Source organism: Neomonachus schauinslandi, chromosome 7 (genome assembly GCF_002201575.2).
Source record: "Neomonachus schauinslandi chromosome 7, ASM220157v2, whole genome shotgun sequence".
Lineage (NCBI taxonomy): Eukaryota > Metazoa > Chordata > Mammalia > Carnivora > Phocidae > Neomonachus > Neomonachus schauinslandi.
Genome location: NC_058409.1, coordinates 31,944,552 through 31,958,571, shown reverse-complemented (window position 1 = coordinate 31,958,571; position 14,020 = coordinate 31,944,552). Strand labels below are relative to the sequence as shown.

Below are 14,020 nucleotides of genomic sequence, written 5' to 3'. Positions count from 1 at the left end.
CTACTGCCCCCCCCCTTTTTTTTTGGTATCCTCTTATTTGCTTCGCCTAAAGGTCACTTCCTTCTCAAGATTGATCCCTTTCACCTGCTAACTTTCCTTGCTCCTAGCCCCAGCTCTGGGCCCTTAGCCCGGTGTCACCTGATAATCCTTCCCCTCTGGAATGTTACCTGACTTGGGCCCTCCCTTCCCTCCTCCCTTGCATGTTTGTCCTTGTGATTGCAGGAATGGGTTCCTGCCCAGGTCCTGTGGTCTTTGGGCATGACGCTAATTTGCTTCCCGGTATTTCTCCATCCAGAGAACCTGTCTCTTTGCCCTGTTGCTTATCACTTTTCAGGGGGTTAGAACTTCTCATGATGATGATGCCCCTCTTGACCTAGGATGGTGATTTAAACCTCCCCGTGGGGAAGAAGTTAGGCTGCAAGTGCAAGAAGTTTCTGAGTAATTGAATTGCTTTTTATATGTTTCCCATGATAACCATCTCAGCTCGTCTGCCACCTCCTGTGTGACAGGCTAGTGACATTCCTTTTCTGACCTGTAGAAGAGTATAGCTTTCCTCAGGTGCCAGTGACTTCCAATCCAAGTCTGAAGGAATACTGATATTCATGTGACACTATCATATTTCATTACCTTTGCCTTCAATAAATCTTTTTTACTCCTTTCTCCAGGGAGCTGTTTGCTTTTTACTGTAAAAGCTTTGAAAGCTATGGGGCACTATCCAAGAGAGGGAGTCTTGGATCTTAGTAATCATTTGCTAGTTGTAAATGTAGTTCTTTAGTCTTGTCTTCCAGGTAATTATGCCCCCACCCCAGTATCTCTTTGTACTAACCAACTGGATTCTGACTCTTTGCTCTTTCTCTTTTCTCTTATCCCCAACCTTCAGTATTCTGACCCAACTCCACAACTTTGGGAAGAAAACTGATAAAATGATGGAAACAGGAAGAAAATGTTGCTTTGGGACCTAGCAGATTGAGATGTGGAGAGTACTAAGCAGAATTAAAATAGTGACTCATCTCTTCCTACCTATTTCTAGCAAGGCAGGTGCTTCTGGACTGTCCTTTCCAGTGACTTATGGGCTGTCAGCAACTGCCTGTTTTTCATCTGGTGAACATCTTTTTTTTTTCCAGAAATGTTGGGTTAATGGTAGTGATGACCCACCCCCTGTGGTGATTAAAGCAACATTTCCTTATGTTTCTTTAGGATAGGAATTGACACTCAGAGAGCTTTCCTTTTAAGACTTAAGTTTTAGGGTCTGTATTGCTTTTTTATTTCTGTATATATATCTGTTATTTTTGTTTTGCTGTTGTTTCCATGGGTGCTGTTTGACCTTCCTCACCCGAATTCCAGTTATTCCTGCTGATATATAGTGAACTCTGTGACTTTTGTAAATGTTTTTCAAGTTCTTAAATAGAATTTTATTTGTGCTGTTTTATCTAACACTTGTGTGTTTCACAAGTGAAATTGGGGCAATCGAAGTGCATGGTGCTGAAAGTTGAGATACCGGAGGAAACTTCACCTGTATTTTGGAATGTCCAGGGAGTCTTGTATATGCTGAGTGGATTTGGCTCAGTTTTTGGTATTTGCTTTACAGAGGGTGGAGCCGAACCAAGTTCTCTTTTTCTTTCTGAGGTGTTGGTTTTAACTCTTAGCCTACTGAACTGTTAAAAAAAGAAAGAATACAGAGCACAGGTAGTCTAGCATTCAGAGCTAGGGGATTGGAAAGTTTCCAGAAAAGTAGTGCTGCTTAACCCCTTTCTTGCCAACTGTAATTCACCTCAAGGCATCGGAATTTTCTCTTTCTCATTGTTCTTTTTATGAGAAGTCTGTGGCAATGAGAGACTAGAAGGAGCATTGCAATCCACTTCTCTTTGTGTCTGTATGTATATGTGGGTGGGTGGAGGGGGAGAGATCCGCTGGTGTGCTTTTGTTACCCTTGGCTTAGTTTTTTGAACTATAGGCTACAAGCAAACTCAAAGCTGTTTTGCCTATTCCACCTTTGCTAGAGTGTGTGTCCTCTGGAATTCCATTAAGGATGTACTTTATAAAGCTGCACTGGTTTGGACCTTGTGTGCCTGAAGGTTATTTGTTTGCTTCTGAGGAGTTTCTTACCGCTTCATCTGCTCCATACCTTTCCAAGCTTATGCAGGTTCTAAGTATAGATCAACTGAATGGAACACAGAGCTCGCATATTGCCGAAGATACGCTCTTAACTCTCTGATGCATCTTGGGTGGAAAGCACATGGAGTCGAAGTTGAAACAGTGGTTGGGAATCACCTTTGAAAACATTTGGTGGTTAGAGATGCTGATGTGTGTGGCTCAAGCCAGGCTGCCTGGCATTCCCCCTTGATTTTTCAGGAGTCTTTCTCCTCCTGGGCCATAAGCATATCCCTTCTCCAGCATTGTTGCACTTCTTTCACCGGTCCTTAGGGTGAAAGAAAATAAAAATTTTAAACGAACAGAATGTATTCTGATTTTTCAGCAGTGATGAATGTAGGTGTCAAATAGACTGCTGGCTGAAATATGTGTAAAGGTAGCAATTACAACCAGGGTGTTAGGAGGCTGCAGAGTATTCCTGCAATTTATAAACTACACATGCCTTATAGTCCAGAAGTGGATGCATTCTAAGAAAGAATATTGCTTCCTGATTCAGTTAGGGACATAATTTTGTAAAACATGAGTTTTAGCTTGGGATTAGAGAGAATAGAAGATACATAATTTTTAAAATCTTATTTAATTTTGGATTTGTATATTGAATTTTCACCAAGTGGTAGTATTTTCATGCCCTTCTAAAAGCATAGTGATAGTGAAAATATAAATGTTTGGTTGTAGACCCCTGTCCATCCAAAAAGAGCAGCCAAAGGTAAAGGACGTCAGGCAGAATTTTAAACAGATACTAGGGAAGGTAGAGAATATGAAAGAAGTGGAGTTGTTTATGCAGTTGTCTGCTTCTCTCCTCTTAAGACAATAACTTTAATTCAGAAGGTTCCAGAAAACCCAAGAGTATACAGAGAACTTTATACAAGTCATGTGGGGTTTTTTGGGAAGGTGATAAACACAGGGATTACTTAGTTTAGAAAGAGAGAGGGGAGCCTACAGGAATGTTTTTGAGGTTTGTGATGACAGAATGATACTGTAAAAATTGCTGCCCTTTTTCCTGCCTTGTCTTTAAAGAGGTAGCACAAGGATCCACTTGATCATGTTACATTTACTTGTCTCAAAGGAAATCCTCCCTCGCAAGAGGTCAAACTTAGGGAATGCCTCAGAATTAAAATCTCTGCCCTGGGAGAGTTGATAAACATTGGAATACTTTTATTTTAAAAAGACCTGAAAATTTTATGACTTGTGAATTATGTTTATTATAAAACCTGAGAAAATACTAATAAGTGAGAAGTGGTTTAAGTTTGTTGCTGGGCATATGGGTCAGAATTAGACTAGTTTTATTTCCTGTGTGATAGACCAACCTTTTGCTATCCCATGGGGCCCTCTGTATTTTATAAATGGATTGCCAAGTTATTCCTGGAGAGTGTTATATTTTCAGTGAAATATAATGGAAGTTTAAAAGATAAGGTTATACCACATATGATTTAGAAGAACAAGTTAAAATCATGTTTATTAACAAGAGATAGTAGATATTATAAAGAAAAAAAAGGTTTGTATATGCAGATGGTGTTTTCTCCCATTTTGTGTCTCAGCTGAAGTCATTCTTGACTACAGAAAGCATTTCTATTTGAAACAAGCCATGTATTATTTACCTGTTCTTCTTTATTATAGTTGAGCCTCCTCTTCCCACTCACTCTTGTTTGAAAGCAGTAGGAAAAAAATTCACCTCTTACTAATGAGCAAAGCAACATTTGGTGTTTGCCCCTACTTAGGGTTAGGTGAGACAAAGCCAACACTCTCCCCTTGCCCAGCTACTATCATGCCCTCTGTCTTTGTTTTTATTCCCTCTCCGCTTCTCTGAGGGCTGGTCCCAGTCCCATCGGCAGCTAGGTGTTTGAGGAATCAGGAATGGTAAAATCTGTTGATACTAAAATTTCTTAAAACTTCAAAGCTAAGATTGAAAAATAAAGAATGTTTAAACACTGGGAACGTATGTTGCCGCCTTTTCCACCTCTCTTTTGCTCTTTCTTTCTTTTGGCAAACATTTTATTAGAGGAATCCTTTTTAATAAAGTAAAAGAATTACTGAAGGAAAAGAGAAGTATTAGGACCAATATTTTTATGAATTTTACCACAGATTACAGGATAACTGGGTGTATCATTGGTCTTTCAGCTTTGAGATTCTTCCATTCATTATTAAAGCTTGCTGTGAATGGTAGCCTTAAAATTTTAGTGTTGGAAGGGACTTTAAATGCCATCAAGCCCAAACACCCACTCAGTGCAGCAGTCTCTTCTTATATTTAGAGTTTGGAAACATCAGGGGGCTATGGGGTGGATATTGGATAAATGAATGGAGGAGGAGAAGCAGAAATTTTGGATTCTACGTTTCCTTTAGTGAATTTCAGGATCTTGGAATAGGTAGAGTAGTAGAAAGAGATTATATAAGAGGAACAGATACACTAGAAGCTATGTTATTGAGAGGGAAAAGATTGAAGAAACTGGCTCTGTGTTGCTTGGCTCACTGACAGTCACGGAGTTTTGGTTTGTCCTATAAATATTTGCTTAAATTTCTTTCCTCCAAGAAAGGGGATGGAACAGATAAGGGGAGACAAAAGGAAGTAAGTATAACGGAACTAAATTAAGAGAAACATGGCATTCTTATGTGGAAGTGTTGTTTTTGTTTTGTTGTTTTTCTGTTTGTTTGTTTGTTTTTTTGAGAGCTATCACCAGTGTGTGGGGTGGGGTGGAGGGAGGACAGAGGAAGAGGGAGAGAGAGAACCTCAAGCAGGCTCCACGACCAGCATGGAGCCCAATGCAGTGCTTGATTTTATGACCCTGAGATCATGACCTGAACCAAAATCAGGAGTTGGACACTGCCGACTGAGACACCCAGGTGCCTCTGTGGAAGTGTTCTTATATGAAAGATAGGAGATTTCATCCGTGGTGGTGGTTATAAATGGTCCTTAGGTGGTAGTGACTTTGGCATTTTGTTAAGGTAGCAGATAGAGGGGAGTTTTTGGTGTCCTGGATTATTTTTCTGGACTTTTTTTTCTTTTTTTAAATTAACATGTATTATTTGTTTCAGGGGTACAGGTCTGTGATTCATCAGTCTTTACACAATACACAGCACTCACCACAACACTTTTTTTTTTTAGAGGAATTTCTATTAAGCCATGCAAGGCCTGGATGAATTTTAATTTTTTTAAGAGATTTTATTTATTTAAGATAGAGTGAGAGCGAGAGAGAGTGGCCCAAGTGGCGGGGAGGGCAGAGAGAGAGAGGGAGAAGCAGGCTCGCCGCTGAGCAGGGAGCCTGATGCGGGGCTCGATCCCAGGACTCTGAGATCATGAGCTGAGCCAAAGGCAGACGTTTAACCTACTGAGCCACCCAGGCGCCCCTCTAGATTTCTGATAGTGTGATTTATTCTCTATTTTAGAAATACTGCTGTGTGAAAACATAGAATTTGCATTTTCTTTTAAGATTTAACATACTTTAAGGATCCAACATCGGATGATTTATAAACTGTCTTTGATCCTGAAGGTCATAGAAAACCAAGAAGTATACCTCAGTATTGGCCTTAAATCTCAGATAAAGCTGCCTTTTTTTCCCCTGGTAGGGCTCTGTTTAACTTTCTAAAAAACTGCCAAACTGTTTTCCAGAGTGACTGTACCATTTTATTATCACAGGCAATATATGAGTTCCAGTTCCTTGCTAACTCTTACTATGATGAGCCTTAAGTTTTAGCCATTCTAGTGGGTGTGTAGTGGTATTTCAGTGTGGCTTTAATTTGCATTTGTGTAATGTTGAGCATCTTTTACTGTGCTTATTTGCTATCTGTATATCTTTGCTGAAATGTCTGTTCAAAATTTTTGCCCATTTAAAATTTTTTATTATAGTCTAAATGCAAGACATTTGTTGGATATGTGTTTTACAAATATTTTCTTTCTCCCGTGATTTGCCTTTTCATTTTCCTTTAACACTGTGGTATGAAGAACAAAAGTGTTTAATTCTGAAGTCCAGGGCACCTGGGTGGCTCAGTCATTAAGCATCTGCCTTTGGCTCAGGTCATGGTCCCAGGATCCTGGGATCGAGCCCCACATTGGGCTCCTTGCTGGGCGGGAGGCCTTCTCCCTCTCCCACTCCCCCTGCTTGTGTTCCTGCTCTCTCTCTCTGTCAAATAAATAAATAAAATCGTTAAAAATTTTTTTTGAAGTTCAGTTTTTTAAACTTTTTGCTTTTTGTGTCATATTTCAAAAATCTGTGCTAAAATCACAGCCCCTAAGATTTTCTCCTTGTGTTTTCTTCTAGAAGTTTTATAGATGAAGCTCTTAAGTTCTCCACTTTTCTGCTGTGGATATGTTGTTATATTCCACTTATGTTCCTTGGGGCATAAATTTTCACCTGTAGGCAGACAGAACATTTCTGATGCTCGGGATTGGGGGACCTTTGAGATTCAATTTATCCTGGTGGCATTTTCATCTTAATATGTGGTGTTAGAAACCTTTTGTCTCATACTCTGTGTGCTACTGTATAATGCCAGTCTTCCTATCTATAAATATTAATGTATATTCAGCATCTTGTTAGATAGGAAGATGAATTCATCCCAGACTGGAAGGACAGGGAGTAGTAATAACAACAGTAGCAGTAGTAAGAGCATTTGTTTGTTGCATACTTATTACAGCCCTAGGACTGTGCTAAAGAGCTTTAGATTCATTATCTCATTAATCTGTACCTCAGTCTTATAAAATAGGTACTATTGTTACTCCCGTTTTATAGGTAATTGAACTGAGACTCAGTGAGACCAAGCAACTTGCTTTAGCTTGTAGAACTGGGATTCAAACTGAGATCTAGCTGATTTAAAAAAAAAAAATCTTATTCACTACATTCTACTGACATTTTACAAGTGTCCAGTTTTTGCACCTGGAGTATAAAAGTATTCGCTGCTAGGAATTTCATAGAAAATTTTGATGTCATCTCTAGTTATTTGATGACTGTAGTCGATTAAAACTGGGCTCTCCTCCAGTTCATTTGGTGGGAAAGAAGTATTGGGTCTAGATGGACAAAGTGCAGTGGTTAAATGGCTAACTGCTTTTTGCATTTAATAATGTAGACTTTGAAGTCATTACAAGAATTATAATTAAACCTTTCTTAAGCATGAAGAGGTAGCTGTTTCAGTGCATCAGAACCAATTTTTCCTCTGGCTTATGAGTTATTAAGAAGTTGCCAATTACTATGTTTAAAAATGCAACCTTATCTTCTTTGTAAGTGAAACACCTCTAACAGCATCACCTGTCAGTTGTTGTAGTTGTTTAAATTGATGAGAGCAGCAAGCAGTGTGACAAATGGGAAGGAGGAAGCTGTTGTTAGACCACCTCTAATAGTTATCTTTTCTGTATTTTAGAATTGGCATACGATATCTTTAAAAATCCTCTTTGTGGCCCTGAAACTTGACTCTAAGGATTGTGAATGGTTAATAACTCCAGGGTCTCTTCTGAGTCTGGGGCCTACTGATGTGTGTTCTTTAGACCTGGCAGTTATTTGCCTGTGGTTAATAATTAAGACATTGCCAAAGAGATCCAGGTACCCAGGAACTAGGATTTTCTTTATGACTAGTGGCAAAGAGTAGAGAATAGAGTTTCTCTTGTTTGCCTGAGTCCACATGGATCTATCCTAGATCCAAAAGGCTAAAGATCAAGAAGTCATGTTGTTGTTCTATCACATGTCCTGTTCAGCCCTTGCTTTTTATGTCATCTCAGTCATGTCAATAGGAGAATGGGTAGGAAAAGCTCAGAGGCTATGAACACAGAGTTTAAAAGCTGTAGAATTTCAGAGAAGTGAAGGAATTAAGTGGGAAGAGTACTGGACTGTGAGTCAGAAGAACTAGGTTTCAGAATCTTAGAAAGCTGGAAGTGAAAAGGATGCTAAAAATTATTTCATTCAAACCCTTTATTTTATACATTTAGAAATGCGGGCCTAGGAAAGTGGTCTGTCCACATTTATAGCTAGACCTAGGACTAGAACCCTTATCTTCCATTCCCACTGAAGTATTATTTCCAAATATTGCTGTTTAGTTGGACTTTGCTACTGATTAGCCATTTGAACTCTGGGCAAATCATTGAGCTTTTCTTGGTCTTTTCTTGTAATATTAGAGATTCAGCATGAACTATTTCAAAGGTCTGTCCTTATGTCCAAAATTCTGTAAGTGATCAGGATATAACTGTGGACAGTTAATAGTTAATTTCATAGAAGATGGGGGATATGTCAGGCCTTGGAGGGAAATAGAAGGGTTGGTAGAGAAGAAGGGAAGGGATTTCATGGTGTAGGGAGCAGTGTGAACAGAGGATCAGAGACACAAATGTATGGCTGTGGTAAAGAAAATGGCCCAGTTATAGCAGTCAAGAGGATTTATACGGGAGATCAATCATTTAAGAAAGATGAAGCCACTTCATAGGGATTATTTTATTCCTGTTAAGGGCTTTTGGGTTCTCTATCTGTAGAAACTTGCAGACAGCAGGACTGAAAATTAGTGTTTTGTAGCATGTCATGATGCATGTTGGTGCAATTTTTGGCCATGCGAATGTGTGATGGTGACAGTAAATCAGCATATCCAAGAACAGAATAGATAAAGTGTTAACGTATCAGCAAATCATTTCTGCTACCTAGATGAAGTTTAGGTAGTTGTTTGTTTGATTTATAGTCCTTATCAATTTTAACACACCCATCTTTTCAGACTTTGAGCGATAAATCTAGATTTTAAAAATACGACTCTCGGCTGGATCTCAAAGCTGTATAGCCAAATTGTGAGCTCAGGTGGGAAATCCCATTGTGGGGATAATCAGAACTTCTCTTTGGGCCGTGTTATTTCTTCTTAAAAGTTTCCTATAGTGCAGTATAGGTTTCGATTTGTCCGCTTATTTGTTTTTTTTGTTGTTGTTTTTTAAAGGTTTTATTTATTTGACAGAGAGAGACACAGTGAGAGAGGGAGCACAAGCAGGGGGAGTGGGAGAGGGAGAAGCAGGCTTCCCGCGGAGCAGGGAGCCCGATGGGGGTTCGATCCCAGGACCCCGAGATCATGACCTGAGCCGAAGGCAGATGCTTAACGACTGAACCACTTGGGAGCCCCTTGCCCACTTATTTGAAGTGTTCTTTAATCTTTTGTGAATGGAAAAAAACCCCATATATATTATATATGATATATATAGAGAGGGAGGGAGATAACTTTTTGGGGGGATCTTATTTCCCATCTTGCTTGTGAGGTGCCTAAGCCCATTGGTGGTGTTTTGCTCACATTATCAATATCCTCTTATGTATTTTAGTTTTAATGTTAGTTTTGGGAATCTTGAGATGATTTTCAAGGTTCTCCATTTCTATGGTCTAATGTAGGAGATTGGCAGTTTAAAAACATTAGTCCTCTCTCACCAAGGTAACTGAGGCAGAGAGAACTACTAATGTTAACTATATCTGACCAGAAGAACCCTGTTGAGAAAAGTTTATTGTTATTCTTTAGTATCTTCTAGTTTTGTGTTTTATGAAAGAACATGTCTGCAGGATTAAAAATCTCTGTGTTATTTTACATAGTTCAGGGCTGCCAACTTTTATCATTACGAATGAGAGCAGTATTTGACCCAGGGCTGTAGGGATTGTTGGCATACATTTAAAGTGAATAATTGGTAAGTCCCCATATTATTTTAATCTATTAGTATTATAGTATTTCAGGGTTATAGAAAGGTTTTCATAGAATATTAAATAAAGAAGACAAGGATGAGTCTCCAAGTCCTCAGGATATGTCTAGGTCTCCACAGAAAGTGCTAGTGACCTTTTTTTTCCCCTTAAACTCTTCTACTCCTACCCATAGCTATTCTTCAATTTCTTCATTTGGTCATAGAAGCAAAATAGAGTGAGACTGTTCTAAAATTATTACATCATGTTTGCATGTATGGGACCTACAGAGATATTTTTAGTTTTGTTAGTTTTCGTGAAAGATGTGTATTAGGCTCCCCAGGCATAAAGGTTTCTAGTGATTTGATTCTTGTATTTTAGAAAGATGGGAGTTGGCCTTAGTTGGCAGCTCTTTGCATCCACCAGGGCTTGTTCGTTACTTACTTCTAGGCCCATGGGTGACGTCTGTTTCCTGTGATTGAAACCACAAGAAGAAGTGGTGAGAAGCCACTGTAGGATATGTACTATCAGGCAAGCAGCAGGCATTGGGCTACCCTCAAAAAGAGCAGTAGTAATTAAGCACAGTCTTTGGGCCTCTCAGGAGACCCTAGAAATGACCTGATCCAGTCTCCTCATCTTAAAATGAGGAGGCCACTGAGGCCTGGAGGTACTCATTTGCTCAAGATCATGTAATTAGGTGAGCTAGCTTTTAGACTATTCATTATTCTCTTTCTCTCTCTTTTTTAAATATTTTATTTATTTATTTATTTGAGATAGAGTGAGAGAGAGAGTGCACAAGCAGGTGGCAGAGGGAGAGGGAGAAGCAGACTCCCTGAAGAGCAAGGAGCCCTATGCTGGGCTCGATCCCAGGACCCTGAGGTCATGACCTGAGCCAAAGGTGGCCGCTTAACTGACTGAGCCACCCAGGCACCCCTCATTATTCTTTCTCACATTGCTTTGTCACCCCTAATTTTTCTAACTGTGCCCTGCCAGAGTGTTTCCTTAAGCAAGAGTACTACTGGAGAAGAGTAAATACTAGTGGACATTTGGAATATGGGAATTGAATAATGTTGCTTTGCTTTTAGGTGCTGTGCTATGATTTTTTTAATGCTCTTTAAAATATATATATATATATATATATATATATACACACACACACACACATATATTTTAAAAATAACAGCATCTAAACCCCAAATTTCTACTTTTCATTTTTTATTTCACTTAGTGTTTGAATATTTTAGTTATTATGTCTATGCACAGACGTGTTTATAAAGTTGCAGTCATAGCTTACACAAGTTTTCTGCTTTAACACAATGTATCAAAAATTTTTCTAGGGGCGCCTGGGTGGCACAGATGGTTAGGGTCCTGGGATCGAGCCCCACATTGGGCTCCTGGCTCAGCGAGGAGCCTGCTTCTGCCTCTCTCCCTGCTCATGCTTTCTCTCTCTCTCTCTCTGTATCTCTGTGTCTCAAATGAATAAATCTTTAAAAAAAATTTTTTTTTCTAGCTTTCTAATCTTTGAAAAGTGCTACTTTTGTTTGAAATGGAAATGTGTTTTTTATTATAAAAGTGAAACACCTATTTATAAGAAAATATAGATGTGTATAAAAATAAAACATCCCTGGGGCGCCTGGGTGGCCCAGTCGTTAAGCATCTGCCTTCGGCTCAGGTCATGGTCCCAGGGTCCTGGGATCGAGCCCCGCGTCGGGCTCCCTGCTCGGCGGGGAGCCTGCTTCTCCCTCTCGCACTCCCCCTGCTTGTGTTCCCTCTCTCACTATGTCTCTATCTGTCAAATAAATAAATAAAATCTTTTAAAAAATAAATAAAACATCCCTTAACCTTGTTTTCCATTTATCACACTTATTTTTACATTTACATTTTGTAGCATAAGGACTTTGGCCTGAAATTGTATGTTTGTATTAGAACATACTTATAGCAATTGTAGTATGGAACTATCAGAAGTACTGTATTTTAATTCTTGCTTGTATTTCTGGTGGTAGACGAGTAATAATATTTCACCTCATGCTCTCCTGCCCCTCTCTCCTGCAAGATTTTCTCAAAATCAGATCTTATTCTAGATTTGAAGGGGCCCAGAAAATGTTTATTGTGGTTTCATAAGATCCAAGTCTGTGTAATATAATTTTTGGATCAGTTAAGCTATTATCATTAGGCTATCATTATTTCTGGGTATTTAGAAATGATGTGCAGGTAGGAAAAAGGTGTAACCATCATTTGGAAATGAAGGGTTTGAGAATGGGATTTAAAACAAGGTGGCCTCATACTTGGTCCCTGTATGTAGAAGTAATACCAGCTGCAGGAACTTCCTGTCAGCCAGGCCTTGGGTGTGTCATACATGTGCTCACCCTTGAGGAGGAGTAGATGTCCTGCTACTCACATCACAGCATGGGAGGAGAAAACAGTTGCTACGGAGATTGGGAAACAGCATTCCTGAGTCACTGACTGTTTCCAAATGAATGGACAACACCCCTTTTTAAAGGAGCAATTACAATCTAAGCTCAGGCTGTAAAGAGAGAGGCCCACTAAGAAAGTGAAGAACAAGTATCAGTATTTGGAACTGGAGAAATGTGTTGAAATTTTGGAAAAATAGGTTAACATTATGTATTGTTTTCTACACAGCCCCCCCATCTGAAAGTAGGGTGTTCCTGGGCGCCTGGGTGGCTCAGTCGTTAAGCGTCTGCCTTCGGCTCAGGTCATGGTCCCGGGGTCCTGGGATCGAGTCCCACATCGGGCTCCCTGCTTGGAGGGAAGCCTGCTTCTCCCTCTCCCACTCCCCCTGCTTGTGTTCCTGCTCTCGCTGTCTCTCTGTCAAATAAATAAATAAAAAAATCTTTAAAAAAAAAAAATGAAAGTAGGGTGTTCCTATGAAATCTTTCATAAGCCAAAATGACATAAAGCAAAGAAGCACTTACTATTAATTTATATGAAAATTTTTCAAGCATTCCTAAAAATAACCTCTTAGGCTTTTCTGGTAACTTAGGCCACATCTTGCTAATGGAGGCACAAAATAAATGGAGATAAAACATGGATGCTTACAGACACACTTCAAAGCTACAGTGGCCTGATGCTGAGTGTAGCCCTGCTCAGGTTGTGCGCTGCCTCTCTCATAATGGCTCGCTGCAAAACAAATGCTGGATGCTATTTTCTCTTTTCACCTTTTTTTTTTTTTTGGTAAAAGTGAAAATCTTTTATGTTTCAGTTAGCAAAAACAGGTACTAATATAGGTCTTCCAAAAAAGCGAAGTGGCCTAACATGAACTGTTGAAAAGTGGGGGATACCTCTATGTGTGTTCAAAAGTTTTATCAGAACCTTTGGATGTTTGAAAGGGAGGAGGTTTTGCTTACTGATCTCTCGCCAGATGACAGAATATATGTGCACTTCCTTCCTGTCAGCAAAAGAGATGGTCATGTCTGCCATACCTTGTGACACTTGATAGGAAACTAGGACTTCCAGAATCTGAGCACTTTCTCTGTTGGCAGCTTACTGTCCCAGCCCATGAGTGGTTCATAGTGCCAGGGGCTGGCAGTTAGTTTGGATGGACTTGTAGGAGGAATGCAATGTTCCCAGCCTGGTTTCCACCTGCTGTGCTGAGCTAGAATAGTGAAACCTGAGTGGACTTCCCTTTTCTCTAGGCTATCAGCTATCTGGGATGCAGGCTGTGCCAGTCCTGGGCTTTAAAATGAGCTAAGCGGTAGGCAAAATGTTACCTTCTCCTTTTCCCCAAGAGGCTTGCCTTCTTGAACTAACAGAGGACTTTTAGAATGTATTTTGGACCTGTCAGAGGATTGAATCCTAATGTTAAGACAGGTTTTCCTTCATTTTAATCACAGCTGGGAAATGTGGTTTATTTGAAAGCAGACTCTCACCAACTGATTTAGACAGTTGTGTGGATATTGAGTTTGTTGCTTTGCATTTGTAAGTAAATTGCTTCAAATTTATAACTAAATTACTGAAACAGGTAATGATTAGTTACCTAACGCTCCTTGTAGGACATTTCTTTTTTTTTTTTTTAATATTTTATTTATTTGAGAGAGAGAGAGAGCACAAGAGGGGGGTGCGGGAGAGGGAGAAGCAGACTCCCTGCTGAGCAGGGAGCCGGATGCGGGACTCGATCCCGGGACTCCAGGATCATGACCTGAGCCGAAGGCAGCCGCTTAACCAACTGAGCCACCCAGGCGCCCATAGGACATTTCTAACTCATACTTGACAAACGTCACTGCCTGGAATCCTTCAGGGCATCCTGG

General features: G+C 39.8%; 1 protein-coding gene across 1 annotated transcript in view; it reads left to right on the top strand.

The window, feature by feature from the left end:
• The window catches only part of DIAPH1 (diaphanous related formin 1), a 96,076-nt gene that overhangs the window by 644 nt on the left and 81,412 nt on the right, over window positions 1-14,020 (top strand). The gene's annotated exons all lie outside the window — the stretch shown is intronic.